General features: G+C 43.6%; 1 long non-coding RNA gene across 1 annotated transcript; it reads right to left on the reverse strand.

Moving 5' to 3' along the window:
- Nucleotides 1-8,907: 8,907 nt before the first annotated feature.
- Nucleotides 8,908-13,913, reverse strand: LOC146894198 (uncharacterized). The gene is made up of 4 exons (XR_015738102.1): nucleotides 13,752-13,913; nucleotides 12,464-12,630; nucleotides 10,836-10,939; nucleotides 8,908-8,996 (listed from the first exon to the last, which is right to left on the reverse strand). It is a non-coding gene; the product is annotated as an uncharacterized LOC146894198 (long non-coding RNA).
- Between the last annotated feature and the right edge of the window lie 4,668 nt (nucleotides 13,914-18,581).

An 18,581-nucleotide genomic window follows, 5' to 3' on the forward strand; every position in this document is an offset into this window, starting at 1 on the left:
TCTCATTGAATCTGCAGCTCCCAGTTTTTGCCAGACTGTCTGCCTGTGAGCTCCCGGGACCATCCCCAGTCTGCCCCTCCAGCACCAAGGTTACAGGAATAGGCTGCTCTGTTCAGCTTTTTTGGGATGCTGGGGATCTGAACTCAGGTCTGCAGATGTTTTGGGATATCACAACCAACAAAATTTCTAGTAGACATTGAAATACTTTTTGTTTCATCTAAGGAAACAGCTGCACAATTCTACATGAATCCTATCTTCTCCAATCCAAATTATCAAATGCAGTTCCTAGGCTGGCTGTAAAACACCTATTGCAAGCATTGCTGGCTAAGTGCTGCCATCTAGTGGTACTATATATAACCACCTTTATTTATTACAGAACAGAACAAGAAGGTAAATTCTCTACTTCCAATATCCAGGAGAATACCAGGCAAAACTTGGGTGCAGGAGGGTGTGGGGGAGTGGATGTAAGGGGAGATGGGTAGAGAGAAGGGAGAAGGGGAGGATTCGGGAAAGCTTGGGGGAATGGGATGGGTGGGATGGAGGAAGGGTGGATATGGGAGCAGGGAAGTAAATATCTTAATTAAGGGAACCATTTTACGGTTTGCAAGAGATTTGACTCTAGAGGGATTCCCAGGTCCAAGGAGAGGTCCTCAGATTGTTCCATGGGCAGCAGAGGAGAGGGTGCCTGAACTGGCCTTGTCCCATAGCCACACTGATGAATATCTTGCATATCACCATAGAACCTTCATCTGGCGATGGATGGAGATAGAGACAGAGACCCACATTGGAACACTGGACTTAGCTCCCAAGGTCCAAATGAGGAGCAGAAGGAGTGAGAATATGAGCAAGGAAGTCAAGACCACGAGGGGTGCGTCCACCCACTGAGACGGTGAGACTGATCTAATGGGAGCTCACCAAGGCCAGCTGGACTGGGAGTGATGGAGCATGTGATCAAACTGGACACTTTGAATGTGGCTGGAAATGAAGGCTGACTGAGAAGCCTAGGACAATGGCACTGGGTTCTGATTCTACTGCATGGACTAACTTTGTGAGAACCTGTTTTGTTTGGATGCTCACCTTTATAGACCTGGATGGAGGGGCCAGGGAACCCTGACTGCTCTTAGGACTAGAGAGGGAGGAGGAGGTTAGGAGGCGGAGGGAAAAGGAAGGTGGGGAGGAGGTGGAAATTTTTAATAAATAAATAAATAAAAATTTAAAAAAAGAAGGTAAATTCTCCTGTACCAAGCTATAGAGAAGAGTATATGCGACATCATATTTTTTTTTAGGACGTGTTTGTACTAGGAGCTAAGTCAGGGTCTCGTGTGTCCCAAGCTGCTTCGAACTCTTCTGTGTAGCCAAGGCTGATCTTGAACTTCTGACTCCCTAGGGTGTCCATCATAGGTGTGCCCCAGCGCACCCCATTTGTGTTTGCTAGACAAGAACTCTACCTGCTGAGCTACAACTATTCTATTATTTTAGTCTCTGATGCACTGTCTGTCAGTCCACCAGCTTTACTGATTTCTGAAGCAAGGGACACACTAACGGCTCTGGCAAACGACTCCACCTTTTCTTTTATCTTCCCCAATGCTGTGTCCAGAGTCAGATCAAGATTAACACCTGGCTTTGGGTCAGACATGTTCAGAATGGAGACTTCCTAAGTCACAGTCTTCCTCACCTCTCAAGCCTGCCTTGGCTGTAACTGGTGGCCGACAAGACACCAGCTTGTGGTTGGCCTTCCACATCTCATCTGCTGTTTTCACCCAAAGTCCTTGTTTGTAGTCTCTTTTGGTTTCTTTGCTAACCTCTACCAAGGCATCTCCCAGCCAGAGTCATGATGGCCCTTCCAGATGATCACACTGGTACCTTGCTGTAGGGTTACTCTGTGGATGGAGTGGGGGAAATGGCCTGATAGTCAGAAATGAGCACATTACTCCCACCAAGAGGGACAGAAAGGAGCTGGGCACACTTGGAAATGAGACCCCAATTATATTTTTATATCAGGAGATTGTGTGTGTTGGGGAGAGTCCACCCTATCTAGTGATTCTAACACATTCCAACATTTTACAAACACCTTGGGCTGTCACTGCTTAAACTCTATTTAACATTGCAAACCAGGAGAACGTGCAAACGTTGATTTTAAAAATTAAGAAAATTTCAAGTACAGCTTGACGACTGTGCACTTGGAATCAGGTTAAGAGGCATCGGAGGGCACAGTGGGAAATTCCATCTTTGCCAATTCTTCTTTTTATTCATTTTTAATTTGACATAATTTCTTGGTTGAGTCTTTGGAAATTTGACATCATGCATCCTCATTCTGCTCACTTACCAGTCCCCGCACATCTTCTCCTCAGCCCTGCAGCACCTTCTCCAAAGTAAAACATTTAAAAAGCAAAATAAGCAAATAAACGAAAACAAGGTAAAAACAAAAACAAAAAATCTTTGTTTTTCCATCTTTCCTGCCTCTGCCTCTCCAACACCTCTTCATTTGTCCTAGTGGCATTGGGAACAGTGTGTCACACAGTACACCCTTTGGTCCAATCATCATTTCTAGCAAATGTTCATTACAGTGAGTCATTGGTCTGGTTCAAGGCCTCTGGTTTCTGGTTCACCATCCTCACTGGATCCTCACCAAAACTCCTCTGGGACATCCTGAGGCTGCCTGAGTCATGGAGATCGTCCAGGTATCATTCTGCAGGACAAGACCCTTCAGGAGCTCTTGAAGGTCCTAGATTGTCAGGGTCCCACGTTGGGCGACATCTGTTGGGATCTAGCCTTGATGGGGTTAGCGTGTTCCTGGGTAGGGCATGAGGATTAGATATAATAGGCAGGAGGAACAGAGATACAAAAGGAAAAGAACAGAGATGCAGAATAGAACGTGGAGGACAATCCAGTGAATCCTGAATTCGACAGTGTTTATTCGCCATATGCTTATATACCTCAATCCAAAAGGAGGCAGGGGTTGGGGGGAGGGAAAAGACTGCTTCAACATGATACAAAGGATACAAAGGACAAACAGAGTGATTACCTGCTTCAATACCTGAAATGTCAAACAGCTATATCCTGAGTTAAGTATTCTGTTATTTAGGCAGGACATGCAACAACCACACCTTAGACCAAGCATCCTGTCGACAGCTATTCCCTGGGTCAAACCCCCTGTCATATCCTTGAAAGAACAGAAATAGGCTTGAATACTCTGACCTTTGGTCTAGCTGGAACTGACCACTTCTTTGGGCTCCCACACTAGATGGGGTAGATGCTAGTCCATGGCCTGGTTGTGGGCCTAGGTAATAGCTGAGCTGGTCAGTCCTGGTCACTGTTGGGTGTTTAATAACAGAAATAGGAAACAAAACCCAGAAAATAGATGCTAGTGTGTGCATAGATGTATGTATTTCTGACTCTTGCTTTTCCAATAATGTATATTATCTTAGAAACAGTTCCGTGCCAGTACATTTAAATTTACCTCATTAATCTGTAGACTACTATTTCAAAGAGTATGTCTGCACTATAGCTTATCCAATCTTTAAAACTATGAAGATGATGATGAGACATGGTCTCTCTATGTATCTCTGACTAGCTTAGCACTCTCGATGTAGACCAAGCTATCCTCACACTCACAAAGATCCATTTGCCTCCGCCTCCCAAGTCAAAATTATTGTTGTGTATGTATAAGTGTGTGTTCATGTGCCCACACTCACATACATGAACACGCAAGCTGCTTTGGCCTATGGCAGGGTAGAACAGAGCTAGGCAGGGAAAACGAAACTGAATGTAGAGGAGAAAGAAAGCAGAGTCAGGGAGACACCATGTAGCTGCCAAAGGAGAAAGATGCTGGAACCTAACCAGCAGGCCTCAACTTCGTTGTGATACATAGATTAAGAGAAATGAGTTAACTTAAGATATAAGAGTTAGCTAGGAATACTCTTGAGCCATTGGACAAACAGTGTTGTAATTAATATAGATTCTGTATGATTATTTGGGTCTGGGTGGTAGGAAAACTAACTCGCAGTCTCTGTTTACAGGTTTCTCTGTGTAGCCCTAGCTGTCCTGAAACTCACTTTGCGGACAAGGTTGTTCTTGAACTCACAGAGTTCTGCCTGCCTTTGTCTCCTGAGTCCTGGGATTAAAAGCATGTTTCACCATCACCTGGTTCTTACTTTTTTTCTTTAACTGAAAAAAATATGTCTCCACTTTTATGTTATTATTTTCTTTCTCTGTGCATGTTAGGCAAGTACTCTCCTGAGGCTGACAAGCACAGAGAGTAACTTAGCAACCAGGCCCCCACATAGTTTGGGGTATGCACACACCCTGTTTTTGTAAGAATGCACGTGGAAGCCTTCTTCCTTTATCTGTATGTCCTATGCACACAACCATCTTTGAAAAAAAATACATCTCACAACCTCAGGACACCTGCATCTGCATCAGGCTACACCTCCCATCAACAATAATGTAAGTTTCTCCAATCCTAAGGGTCCAATTTAGATAGATTTTATTCAAGTACATTCTCAGTATATCCATGTAGAAATGGTGAAAGGGTGGACTCAACCTGAACTGGTTTTGGGTATATTCACAGAAAGTCAAACTGAATTCCGGGAGGAATCCTGTGATAACTATCTTGTACTTATGCATATACAATTGGTCATGTATATGACAAAAATTAAACACATTCTGGGAAGGTCACGGCACTTAAAAAAATGAATGTATGACTTAATCTATCAATCAAAATAGAGAAGTACTCAAACTATGGCTCTTAGAAGCCAATCCTCCGTCTTTTAAACCCAGTACAGTGAGACAGGCTGTAGCTTGGGACCCTCAAGTACTCACGTGGCCCACAATTAATCTTGATGATGTACCTCTCTGTAGCCTATATTATCCCTTAGCTCTGAATAAGTCTGTGAGACTTACTTTAACTCGGTGGATGAGAGGACCAAGAACCTGGACACACCCAACCTACAGTCCACTAACCAGCGACACTGCCTCTGAGCTGCATCCCGAAACCCTGTTTGCTTATTAAGACGAGGTAGGTGGATCCTCCTGCCTCTGCCTGCCAAGAGCAGAAGTACCATGCCCACCCAGGCTATGCTTGCCACACCCTTTATGCTTTCTGAACACATAAATAATGTTCCTTCAGGAGATACTCAGTGGTGTTGCTGGACGCTAGGGACTTCACACATGTTAAGGGATGTTGTCAAGTGGTGTCCTTTGTGGACCTCACTAGTTTATGTACCTTCATCTCTGAAGCTGGAGCCTTTCATCACATCTTTACAGCCTTGGGCGTAACCACTGTTACTCTGACGAGCTCTTTTGTATTTGAACACTTCTTCTTACATCCCCTTCTCCTTACATGTTCAGTGAAAATAAGCACATATTGTGAGTTGTCTGTTTAAGGTCCTTGACCTATCTTTGCAACGACTTAGATTTTTTTAAAAGCTTTATTTATTTATTAGATTTATGGTGTTCTGCCTGCACGCCAGAAGAGGGCACCAGATCTCATTACAGATGATTGTGAGCCACCTTGCGGTTGCTGGGAATTGAACTCAGGACCTCTGGATGAACAGACAGTGCTCTTAACTGCTGAGCCATCTCTCAAACTCTGACTTGGATTTTTTAAATTATTATTGATATTGGGTGAGTTTTATATTCTCATAACTTTCATTATGTAAGCCATATAGTGTTCTCCCACAGTGTTCTTTTGTGCAGAAGTTATATTTACTTTGTTTTTTCATATGCAACTTCAAAATTTTTTACAAAGTCCAATCCACTAAATGTGTTCTTATGATCTTTGTGTTTTATATAAAAAGTTTCTATATTTGAAATAATTAACTGCCTTACATATTTCTATTTTTCTTTATTAGTTTTATTGTTTTCTTTTGTGACAAAGTCTCATGTAACCTAGGCTGGCCTTTAACTTCCTGTGTAACTGAGGATGACCTTGAGCTGACCTTTAACTTCCTGTGTAACTGAGGATGACCTTGAGCTGACCGAGCCTCTGAAAGCAGACAGGATCACGCCTGGCTGTCAGATCTATTTCTAATATTTCTTATTTTGTTATTCAGCTCTTCAGTAGTCTGGAATTTGTGACTGGTATATTATCTTTATTTTCTGTAGTTCAAAGCTCCAAGTTCTTACAAAACTACAGACACTATTTCTTACTGTCTTCTGAAGACCCACAAATAATGGATCTCCCTGTCCCCCAAAACTCCATTCCAGCTCCGGGAATGAGAGTAAACCCAAGAAGAAACCCATTTCTAAGGCAGGAGAAAAATCATGTCCAAGGACTGGTGCGGATGAAACGGAGGCAGATGAAGAGGACACTTGCAGCTATAAAACAGGGAGGAAGGGGTACGTAGAACTGTGAGGGGAAGCAGAAGCTGAACATATTGATTAGAATGTATAGCACAAACTAAATAAACGTGGAGAGACTGCCAAAGCTGAGACTGCCCTTCTAAGGTCTGAATCACCTTGCCCCTTGTTTCTGCTGTAGGTCAATTAAGAATGGTTTTGACATGTGTAAATGATACTCAGAATGTAGTATCAGAAAGACAAGATGTTGAAGGAGGCCATTTGCTTATCCCAGTCACCCAGAACCGAAACAACACCACAGATACTGTATTAATTAAATCATTGCTTGACCCATTAGCTCTAACTTATTGGCCGACTCTTACATATTAATTTAACCCATTTCTATTAATCTATGTGACTGTGGTTTACCGGCTAAAGTTCTGCCTGGCTCCAGCAGAGCTATGTGGCTTCTCTCTGACTCTTCCCTTCTTTTTCCTCTTTTCCCCAGCATTCAGTTAAGTTTTCCCTGCCTAGCTCTGTTCCCCTATAACTCTGCTATAGGCGCAAAGCAGTTCCTTTATTAACCAATGGTAATCACAGCATACAGAGGGGAATCCCATATCAACAAGAAGTTCAGGGTTAGCTTTGGTTATATAGTTGAGCCTCTGTTTTTAAAAGGAAATACCAAAATAAGCAGTATCTTATGGCATGTGAAATATATAAATTCAAATTTCAATGTCCATAAATAAACTTTCTTAAAACTCAGTCATCCATTTGGACATGTCTGTGGTTGTTTTTGCGCTGTGAAAGGAGAATCGAATACTGGGGCTGTGGGGAAGATCACTCCATGGAGGATGAAATTTTTTTGAGAGTTGGGACAAACATGCTACAGGCTGTTTGTGAAATAATGCAAGGCACCAGTGACAGTGTCATTTCTAATGTGAAGAGGGCAGTCCTTTATCGGGGTTACTCTGGGTCCGCTCCACTTTCAGTACTGAAAGATACTGTGCAGGCAGAAATGGCACATTTGGGCAGCTATGGTGTCTGAGAGCTGGGTTCATTTGTTGAGGCTGCCATTGTTCCACACTATATCCTTAAGCAATAGACCTCAATGTGTCCACAGTTCTGGAGGCTAGAAGCATGCAATGCAGTGTGAGCAGGGCCCAGGTCCCTCGGAGGGAGGTACCTACCTGTTCCAGGTTGCTCTCCTGGCCTCCAGCATCCGCTTCTCACTGAGTCAGGTGACTTCAGTCATCATTTGCATACTAGCTGGGTATGTCTCTTTTCAAATTTCCCCTTTAGAGAATGACAACAGTCATTCTGAATTAGGGCACCTGTGGTGGCATTTCATTTGTATTTTAATAAATAAAACTTGCCTGAAGATTAGAGAGTAAAACAGCCTTACAGACCAGGCAGTGGGAACACACACCTCTAATCCCAGTGGTGCACACCTTTAATCTCAGTCATAGAGAGAATTATAAAATGGAAGGAAACAGTTCTCAGGTTCAGTCTCATTCTGAGATTCCTGGAGGCAGGAACACCAGAACACCATTTTTAGACTGAGGTCAAGGTAAGAGCCAGTGGATGGCTGATTTGCTTTTCTGGTCTTCAGGATGAACCCCAATTTTTGATTCTGAGTTTTTGTTATCTTGCTTAAGGCACCCCCTCTCCACTGTAGACAGAAGTTTCTGTCCTGCCTGGTTCAGCAGCTGTTTAGTTCCAAATAAACACAGAAAGGCTTATATTAATTATAAATTGTTTGACTTATTGCTCAGGCTTATTACTAACTAGCTCTTACAACTTAAATTAACCCATAATTCTTATCTATGTTTAGGCATGTGACTTGGTAACTTTTCTCAGTGTGGCATTCTCATCTTGCTTCCTCTGCATCTTGCTTGTGACTGTGTCTCTGCCTTTCCTCTTCCCAGAATTCTCCTAGTCTGGTCACCCTGCCTATACTTCCTGCCTGGCTACCAGCTAATCTATGTTTTATTAAACTAATATGAGTTACAAATCTTTACAGTGTACAAGAGCACTATCCCACAGCACCCCACTTCATTGTGACCTCATTTTAGGCAATTGTATCTGCAGTAATCTTGTTTCTAAGATAGTGGGGTGTGAGTTGGGAGTCAGGACTTCACGGGAGACTTTCAGAGAGATGCTTTTCAAATCAACCCTTATAAACCCCTAGCTTCCTTGAACAAACTCCTTCCCTTTCCTGATTTCTGCTCTACCTGTAATATAGAGGGAACTCCCATCTGAGTCACTTCTCTTTTATCTGGCATCCACCACTAAGCCTTCACATAAGCTTGATAGATAGTTCAGTGGTCACAGGTGCTTGCTGCTTTTCCAGAGTACCAGAGTCTGACCCCCAAGCACCTGGGTGGGGCAGCTCACAACTGTCAGAAACTCTAGATCCTGGGGATCTACTGACATTTTCTAGCCACATTGGTAACCAACAAACACACACAAACACAAGCTCTTGCTCTCTCTCTCTCTCTCTCTCTCTCTCTCTCTCTCTCTCTCTCTCACACACACACACACACACACACACACACACATGCACACACGTGTGTGTGTGTGTGCTTAAAACTAGTATTATCTATGGGAAGCCATCAAGAAGAAATATTTCAACACAAAGCTTTCTTTATTAATTTTTTCATAGTAAAAAGTGAAGAGTTATTTAAGTCTTTTGCTGATTCTCTTGAAGACATGATCTGAAAGTGAAAAAAGAAATCAAGAAATGTTTATTTAATGTTGAATATAAAACAAGTGAAGTTGTTTCCCTAAGTGGCCCCAAATGTGTTAGCATACAAAACACCCTCCCCCAAATCCCCATTTTCATTTATTTTTATTTGTTTGTTTGTTTTCAAGACACGGTTTCTCTGTAGTTTTTGGACCCTGTCCTGGAACTAGCTCTTGTAGACCAGGCTGGCCGCAAACTCACAGAGATCTGCCTGCCTCCTGAGTGCTGGGTTTAAACCTTGATTTAAAACAAACAAACAAACAAACAAACAAATAAACAAAAAACACCATTTCCTTACTCATGTGGAGGACTGTCCTGTCCTGGCAGTGAGGAATGATTTCTTGTTCTTAACATGTGTGCTTTTAACTGCTAAGACATCTCTCCAGCCCTCTGGTTCTACCCCGTATCAGCTGAATGATTTTGGATGACCTGATTATGAAATCCATTGTCTACCTCTCTCCCTGAAGACAGGAGGATTTGGGTGATGTGTTGGATAAGATGATAGACCAAGACCTAATGCAAGATGGCTCCTCTCTGCTGCCCTGCACTGCTGTGTAAGTGAGGGATGAGAGTTTGGACTGACCAATTGCTCCATAATTGACATCCTCCTCTCCCAGGTGAGGGAGGTTCTGTTTGAGTAATTTGAGTGGTGACAGCCTCCACAGACAGGGTTCTGCCTTCTGTGACTCCCCAAGGCACATTCTGGGACAAAGAAGAGCTGAGAGATACAGCTATGGGAGGAAGACTGCATAATCCTGCAAACTGGGGGCAGGATACGGCTGACAGCTGACTTGGAGTCTGACTGTCTAAGACTGGATCCCCAGAGATTGATAGCTGCAATGAACTCGACAGTAGTGGAACTTCGTATTAAAATCAAGTGGGAAGAGGTATTTATTAGACACCTGAGCTGTGGAAGATGGCAGCCTCTGTGGCTTGTTGGTTAGTACTGAGGCAGAAGGAAAGGCTGTGCTGTTAATCACATAGGATGTGCAATCAAAGAGCCTAGGTTTTTCTCAAACCAAACCTCTAGTATAAGGTTTTGCATTGACGAAAAGTACTGCTGCAGGAGGCACTGAGGCCTCCTGAACAGGAGATCTTCAGATGGGGTAAAGTCTGGGGACATCTCAGGGTTGAATGGATTTCTGTCTTGTAGTCTGAATGGGAGGTTTGTACCCATCCCAGCAGAGACAGGAGAAGTCAAGCTATGCTCTGTACAAGCTGCCCTGTGTTTCAGTGCACCAATTACTTCTCACTCCATCCCTTTCAGGTGCTGTTGGGATGGAGAAAGTGTCAGGGAGTGGGCAAAGAGGAGAAGTTGAGGCAGTGGGAGGGGCTGACTCTGAATGGAAGGGCGCCTGGAGGGGGAGACAGCAGGTAAATTAGAAGAGTGATCCTTCCTCAAGACATGGCTCTTCTGTCTGTCAGAATCACTCTGATAACTGGCCTTGGTTTGATCAGAGCAAGATGGCTGCAGATGTACAGACTGCAAGTTCTCACTGTTTACAAAGTGGAAAGTTTCCTTAGGGCTTGAGTAGTGAACAGTTGTGAGATTAGCACAAGAGATGGACCCAGAGCTGGGAGACCCTGACTCTGTCATTTCAAGTGATTCATGTCCTCAATTTTCCCATTTAAGACACGGTTGTTTAAAAGATAATAGACAATGTGCCTAAGCTTCCGAGTCTATATATGCTGCATCCTAAGTATGTCTCAGAAGATGTTGACAGTAGGAACGGTGGAAGGTGGGGGCCTGTAAGAAAAATGGTTGGTGTCTGAGAAGCAAGGGGCAGCTGCTCATCCTGCTTCACTTCACCTCAATCCTCAGGCATAGGCAGAGAATGCTGACTTCTGTTGGTATAGAATCTGCCATCATTGAGTTCAGCCATACTGTATACTCAGTTCATGGTCTTCCAAAAACTGCAAAGGACAGAGATTATACCTTGTAAGAAAAGATTCGGGTTGCGAGAAAGGCCCTGCTATGAACTTGGCTGCCATACATGGCATCAGATGACAACAACATGTGCCTTCTCTCTATACTCCCAACCAACAATCACCCATCCCACAATTTTCTGGAATTCAGTGGAAATTGGGTGAACTTATGGATGGAAGAAATTATCAGGACTTCTTTCATTAACACTTAAGCTCATGGGATGTGATCTAGAAATGAGCAGAGCATAGTTAAGTGGCCCCAAAACAAATGCTAAGATCCAGGAAAATCCCAGCTCTCTGGTTTGGGCACAGTGATGTAGACCTGTAATCCCAGCACTTAGGAGGCAGAAGCAGAAAGATGCTGAGTTTAAGGCCACTCAGCGGTTCATGGCAAGATGCAGGCTCAAAATAAATGAATGGGTAAGCGAATGAGCGAATGAACAAATAAAAGAAGTCACCCAAAGCAGTGGCAGAGACATTGGCCAAGGTAAACATCTGCCCCCACAATGGGCCATTGGGAAAGGCCAAGGAAAACACTTGACAAAAACCATATTGAGTGTGGTAACCCAGACCTAGGAAGACAAATATAATAAGTAGTCAATCATGACTTTTAGACGTAAAGCAAACAAAGACCAGCCTACAATCCACAACCCCAGAGAACCTAGATGAAAAAGAGGACCCTAAGAGAGACATACAGGGATCTACACAGGAAGGAGAAAAAGACAAGATCTTCTGATTAAATTGGGAGCATGGGGTTCACAGAAGAGGGGAGAAGTCAAGAGGGGAGGAAGAGAGGGGAACAGAAAAAAATGTATTGCTCAATAAAAATAATTAAATAATAAAAAAATTAAAAAGAAAAGAAAGCGCATGACAACCCACCCTTTGCCAGGAGCAGATCAGGAGACTCCCCTTCCATTCCTCACCTTGACAGAGAATGCTGTGTATGGACAGGTAGAAATAAGGAGCAATCAGAAGAGAGAGACACTCCTGCTGCATTTGAGTCCAGGAAAGGCAGGCACAGAGAAAACAGATGCACAGCCCACTGGCCACCATGGGCTGTGCAGGCTTCATAGGGAGGGGCAAATGAGAGGGCCTACAAACCCTGGACCTGTCTACTGCTCACACAGTCCATGGCCAGCTAACATTACCTGGAATTACCAACCCGAGGAGGTGAAACTGCCCTGACTCAGGTAGTTTCCACTGACACTGATTTGCTCCAGTTTGGGGCTCTCCTTGGAGGACTCTGAAAGCCAGGATCACTGCACCTCTGACACCCTGTGACTGAAGATCTTGCCGTGTGCCCCATTTCCCCTTCATCCTCCATCCAGTAGAGGTCAGGCTTAGATGATGCCTGATCATGAGAGCATCTTTCAGAGCTGAGACTGTGACTCCAGAGACATGGCAGGGACTACTAGGGGGCTCTGATAAAGAAGTGCTGAGACAGGAAGGCCTGAGGCCTGGTTCCAGCCTCTGTTCTGGAAGTAGAGAGTACCTGGAAGAGATGCCACATACCTTCTTAGGAATCACCACCTGAGTATTATCAGGTAACACCACCTTAAGCTCCACAGGCTTCCGCTTTGGTTTTGGCTGCGGCTTCGGCTTTGGGATGGGTTGAGGTATCTCAACAGGCAGACACGTCCCAATTTGTTTCCGACGTATTTCTTTGACAGGTTGGAGTACTGCAAGGTCACAGCACATAAAAGAAACAGCTGGCAGAGCAGGCAACCCAGGGGCCTTGCACTCTCTGGGCAAGCAAGGTCTTTGACTTCTGACAGAGAAGGTCAGTGGCAGGACTTAATGATATATTTCTAGGTAAGTGTTTTTAAACACAGGTTCTCATGTAGACTCCAAGCTCACTAGATAGCTAACAATGGCCTTAAAATTCTAATCCTCCCATCTGTAACTCTCAGTGCTAGGAGTCCTGGCTGGTGTCACTCTGCCTGGTTTATGTGGTGCTGGAATTGACACTCTATAACTGAGCTGCATCCCCAGTCACCAAGCCATTTTATGTAAGGACCATCCTCTGGCCAGACCACCCCCGCCTCCGCAGCTCTCGCTTCTCACTCGCTCTCCTCCCCATTTCCTCCTCCTTCAGCGGCTTGAATCTTGGAATGGGAACGTTAAGCCTCCATAGCAGAGGGCCAGAAAGCTTATCTTCAGAATCAAATTACCCCTGAAGTAATGACGGTGGTATTAGTAGTTGGGTCAGGACAGCATGCATGAAGCAGGGCCTGAGCTAACCCAGGCATCCTGTGACCTGTGGGGCAAGGCTCTCAAAAATATACTACTGAGCCTTCTAACCTTCTGTAGGGCTTTGCAGACTTCAGAACACATCTGTGCTTCTACATAAATGAGGGTTCATTGAAAGCACCCAGGTTGATTGCAGGATCGAGAGTCCTTTTACAGCCGAGATGCTGGAAGCAGTAAGTAGTTAGCCTGCAGAAGAGGCTGAGTCCTGGGATGGCCCCCGGGCTCCTCCTTTCCCTGTGGTTGCTCTTCCAATTCTTTTCCCTTCTGGCACCCTCCCAGTCACATTGCCCTCTGCTCATAGGGGTCCTTTTCCTCAAAGGGAAACTTTCTTGAACACACTCTAACCAGTTCCATTTCCACTGCTTCTGGAGAAGCTTCATCCAGTCAGTAATAGCACAAGTGGCAAGAGACCAAAAAGTCAGTAAAATCTGCTCTACCCAGTTTGGAATAGGCTGAACTTCTCTCAACATCAGATCTTAAACAGTAGCTGACAGTAGGGCCAGACCTTCAGTCCTATGACCTACGCCCCAGTGCCCAATCTAGCACTTACCCATTACTTTTGTGGTCTCACGCTTTTCAACGAGCCATATTTCATTCATGTTGTAGGCACACATGGAGGCGGTGAGGTTCCTTTTGCACAGCTAAATGCAGCAGATCTGCCTACCAAGTCGCCCACTGTTGGCTATTTTATAAGGGTTTACTTCCTCTCAGATGCTGGCCTTACGTCAATAATTGTTGATTTCTTTATTGTCAGTTATAAACATTAACTCCTGACAGCAACAGTCAATGATAAAATATGGGATGGGCAAAGCAGAGGTTTGCTTTACATCAGCAAATATTAGTGAGTGCCATTTAAGTGCAAAGCACTATGCACTATTATCTTTATGGCAACTTACCACCCTCCTGAAATAAGTGTGTTCCCAAGAAATGTATGTGCATATATATAATGACCACAAATGCCACGCATATAACAATGGATATACATGTACGTGTTTTTACATGCTTGCATGCATAATACATATACATGCATGTAGTATTACTAGCATGCATATATATTTTTAACAAATAACACTATGTGTATATACACTTATGTATATGTGTCTAATATTAAAACGTTAGGGAACATGCATACTTTTAGGCATGTGTGCAACAGAGGGAGAAATGCCTTGTAATTCAAAACCATTTTCACATAACCTTAGATTGTTTCCCACCATTTTATTATTGCACACCATGCTATTAATTTTTTTTTGCCAGCTTGCTGTACTTTCCTCAAAAAGGAGGGGACAGTTAGTGTGAAAGTGAAAGTGAAAGTCTCGACACTCTTATGACCTGGCCAGAGTTCACTGTACCAGTCTCGCTTCCTCTGCCCCACCTTTCAAGTGTCCTTGCCTTAGTCACTGGGGCCATGGCCTCCACACCTCTTTGCTTTTTACTTGCATTTTCTTTTTCTCTCAGTGCAATTCCCTTTGGTCAGACTGTTGACTCCTCCTTAGGACAAGGGCTAAGGACCACTGCTCCTTTGAACTGTTTCCTTGTGTCTCCCAGGCTTTTCTTTCCATCAAGACACTTGCCCTTCATCAGTGTGCCTACCTGCCCCAGTTATGCAACCTGCTTAGTGGGTACCACTGCCTGTGACTCACTCACTAAATTTTGTTTTCCCAACAGAACTTGGAGTACTTACTTACAAACACTCCCCTGTGGGAGTCCCTGCCAAGTGTCATGGCCAGCAGAGAAACATTCCTGGTGGGTACTGGTTGACTGGTTCAAACCTCTGGAGTCTGACACCAGGCCAGTTTATTTAGATACAACTAAGTATAGTGTAATTTTGGAAAAAGGTTTTCTTGTAATAATTATTCTGATCCCATGTGCACAGTAAAACCTAAGTGACTACATCAAAACTCCTTTGCAAAGTGCACGTGACCATGAAGATGTGTTTTATAGCTTAGGGGCCTAGGATCTGGTATGGTCTCTGACCAAGATAGGCTGAAGTCAGCAGGCTATAAAGTACTTGTGATGTCTTCCTTAAGGATAGGTTCTATTGGATGAGAAACAAAGTCAAAAATAAAGGTCCATGGAGGTCAATGTTAATCTGGAATAAACATTCTGGAAGGTTTGGGAGAGCTCTGGCTCCACATATAGCAAAGTCCCCAGGTCATTAACAGCATCTACTCCCAGCCTCTGAATGGAAAACAGGTACTCATTTCATCCATTGAGGAGACAACCCTGAGGGATTAACATGGCTGGTTTCTTCAGTGCTTATCTATGATCATTCGTGCTGTCTATGCTCTACCACCTGCTTCTCTATGCCTAGTACCAAATATCCCTTTTGGGATTCTGAAGCTGAAATCCTGATAGAGGATGTGTTTCAGTAAGAGCATGTCCTCTGAGAACACTTATTCTAAGAAATTGTCACCACGAGTCTACAGAACTGAAGAATTCAGGAATATCTGGAATGTGTGACAATCTTCAGATTCGACTCCCTAAGGTTTTAAATTGCGTTATGAATTCTGAATCTCTTCAAATTCAGTAAGCTTTGACTTAAAGCATTTCTTTGTTAAGTGATGGAGAAACAGAGAAACGGGTTCACTCAAGGTCACATAGCTAGGAATAAATGGATCTGGATAAGAACTTGAGCTCTGCCACGTGCCTCTCCACTTGCACCTGAAATCTAGAGAATTCCCCAACACAGTCCACCCAGCTCTTTTCTGCGTTTAAACATTCAGATGTCTGGACTCAGCACAGGAATACAGACAGTGTCTCAGAGATAGGACCTGCATGTTCAGTGAACCCCTTTCACGTTTGAGGGGTGCAAACCGCTTCCAAACGTGAGGGGCATGCCTGAAGATGAAGTAGTGGAATGACTGTGGTCTTTCTAGTTCTCTCAATTGTTCGGTTTTTATTTTTTTATTTTTATTTATTTATTTTATTTATTAAAAATTTCCACCTCCTCCCTGCCTCCCTTTTCCCTCCCCCTCACCACCTCTCCCTCCCTCTCTAGTCTTAAGAGCAGTCAGGGTTCCCTTCCCCGTGGGAAGTCTAAGGTCCTCCCCCATCCATACAGGTCTGTAAAGGTGAGCATCCAAACAAACCAGGCTCCCACAAAGTCAGTCCATGCAGTAGAATCAAAACCCAGTGCCATTGTCCTTGGCTTCTCAGTCAGCCTTCATTGTCAGGCACATTCAGAGTGTCCAGTTTGATCACATGCTTCATCACTCCCAGTCCAGCTGGACTTGGTGAGCTCCCATTAGATCAGTCCCACCGTCTCAGTGGGTGGACGCACCCCTCATGGTCCTGACTTCCTTGCTCATGTTCTCACTCCTTCTGCTCCTCATTTGAACCTTGGGAGCTAAGTCCAGTGCTCCAATGTGGGTCTCTGTCTCTATCTTCATCCATTGCCTGATGAAGGTTCTATGGTGATATGCAAGATATTCATCAGTGTGGCTATGGGACAAGTCAAATTCAGGCACCATCTCCTCTGCTGCCCAAGGAACAATCTGGGGACCTCTCCTTGGACCTGGGAACCCCTCTAGAGTCAAGTCTCATGTAAACCCTAAAATGGCTCCCTTAATTAAGATATTTACTTCCCTGCTCCCATATTCACCCTTCCTCCATCCCACCCATCCCATTTCCTGAAGCTCTCCTGAATCCTCCCCTTCTCCCTTCTCTCTACCCATCTTCCCTTACATCCACTTCCCCCTCCCCCCGTGCACCCAAGTTTTACCTGGCAATCTGGTCTACTTCCAATATCCAGGAGGATAACTATATGATTTTCTTCAGGTTCACCTTCTCATTTAGCTTCTCTAGGATCACGAATTATAGGCTTTAAGTCCTTTAATTATGGCTAGAATCCACTTATGAGTGAGGGCATACCATATTCCTCTTTTTGGGTCTGGGCTACCTCACTCAGTAAAATGTTTTCTATTTCCATCCATTTACATGCAAAATTCAAGATGTCATTGTTTTTTTGCCACTGAGTAAAACTCCAATGTGTATATGTTCCACACTTTCTTTAACCATTCTTCTATTGAGGGACACCTGGGTTCTTTTCAGGTTCTGGCTATTACAAATAGTACTGCTATGAACATAGTTGAACAAATGCTTTTGTAGTATGATAGGGCATCTCTTGAGTATATTCCCAAGAGTGGAATTGCTGGGTCCTGAGGTAGGTTGACTCCCAGTTTCCTGAGAAACCACCACACTGATTTCCACAGTGGCTGCACAAGTTTGCATTCCCATCAACAATGGATGAGTGTTCCCCTAACTCCACATCCTCTCCAGCATAGGCTATCATTGGTGTTTTTGACTTTAGCTATTCTGACAGGTGTAAGATGGTATCTCAAAGTTGTTTTGATTTGCATTTCCCTGATCGCTATGGAGGTTGAGCATGACCTTAATTGTCTTTTGGCCATTCGAAGTTCTTCTGTTGAGAATTCTCTGTTCAGTTCAGTACCCCGTTTTTTAATTGGGTTAATTAGAGTTTTAGTGTCTAGTTTCTTGAGTTCTTTGTATATTTTGGAGGTCAGAGCTTTGTCTGATGAGGGGTTGGTGAAGATCTTCTCCCAATCAGTAGGTTTCCTTTTTGTCTTAATGATAGTGTCCTTTGCTTTACAGAAGCTTCTCAGTTTCAGGAGGTCCCATTTATTCATTGTTGCTCTTATTGTCTGTGCTACTAGGGTTCTACCTAGGAAGCGGTCTCCTGTGCCCATGTCTTGTAGACTACTTCCCACTTTCTCTTCTATCAGGTTCAGTGTGGTCAGATTAATGTTGAGGTCTTTAATCCATTTGGACTTGAGTAAAAATGGCAATTCTACCAAAAGCAATCTATAGATTCAATGCAATCCCCATCAATATCCCAGCTAAATTCTTCACAGACCTTGAGAGAACAATAATAAAGTTTATATGGCAAAACAAAAAACCCAGGATAGCCAAAACAATCCTATACAATAAAAGTACTTCCGGAGGCATTACCATCCCTGACTTAAAGCTCTATTACAGAGCTACAGTAGTGAAAACTGCTTGATATTGGCACAAAAACAGAGATGTTGATCAATGGAATCGAATCGAAGACCCAGATCTTAATCCACAAATGTATGAACACCTGATTTTCAACAAAGGAGCTAAAACTATACAATGGAAGAAAGAAAGCATCTTTAACAAATGGTGCTGGCATAACTGGATGTCAACCTGTAGAAGAATGAAAATAGATCCATATCTATCACCATACAAAAAACTCGGTTTTTATTTTTTACCTGGAGACTTTTGTCATGTTTCTCAATATTTTTAAAAGCCTTCCTTCCTTCCTTCCTTTCTTCCTTCCTTCCTTCCTTCCTTTATTCCTTCCTTCCTTTCTTCCGTCTGCTTCATTCTTCATTCCCCTTTA

Source organism: Myodes glareolus, chromosome 6 (assembly GCF_982192425.1).
Source record: "Myodes glareolus chromosome 6, mMyoGla1.1, whole genome shotgun sequence".
Lineage (NCBI taxonomy): Eukaryota > Metazoa > Chordata > Mammalia > Rodentia > Cricetidae > Myodes > Myodes glareolus.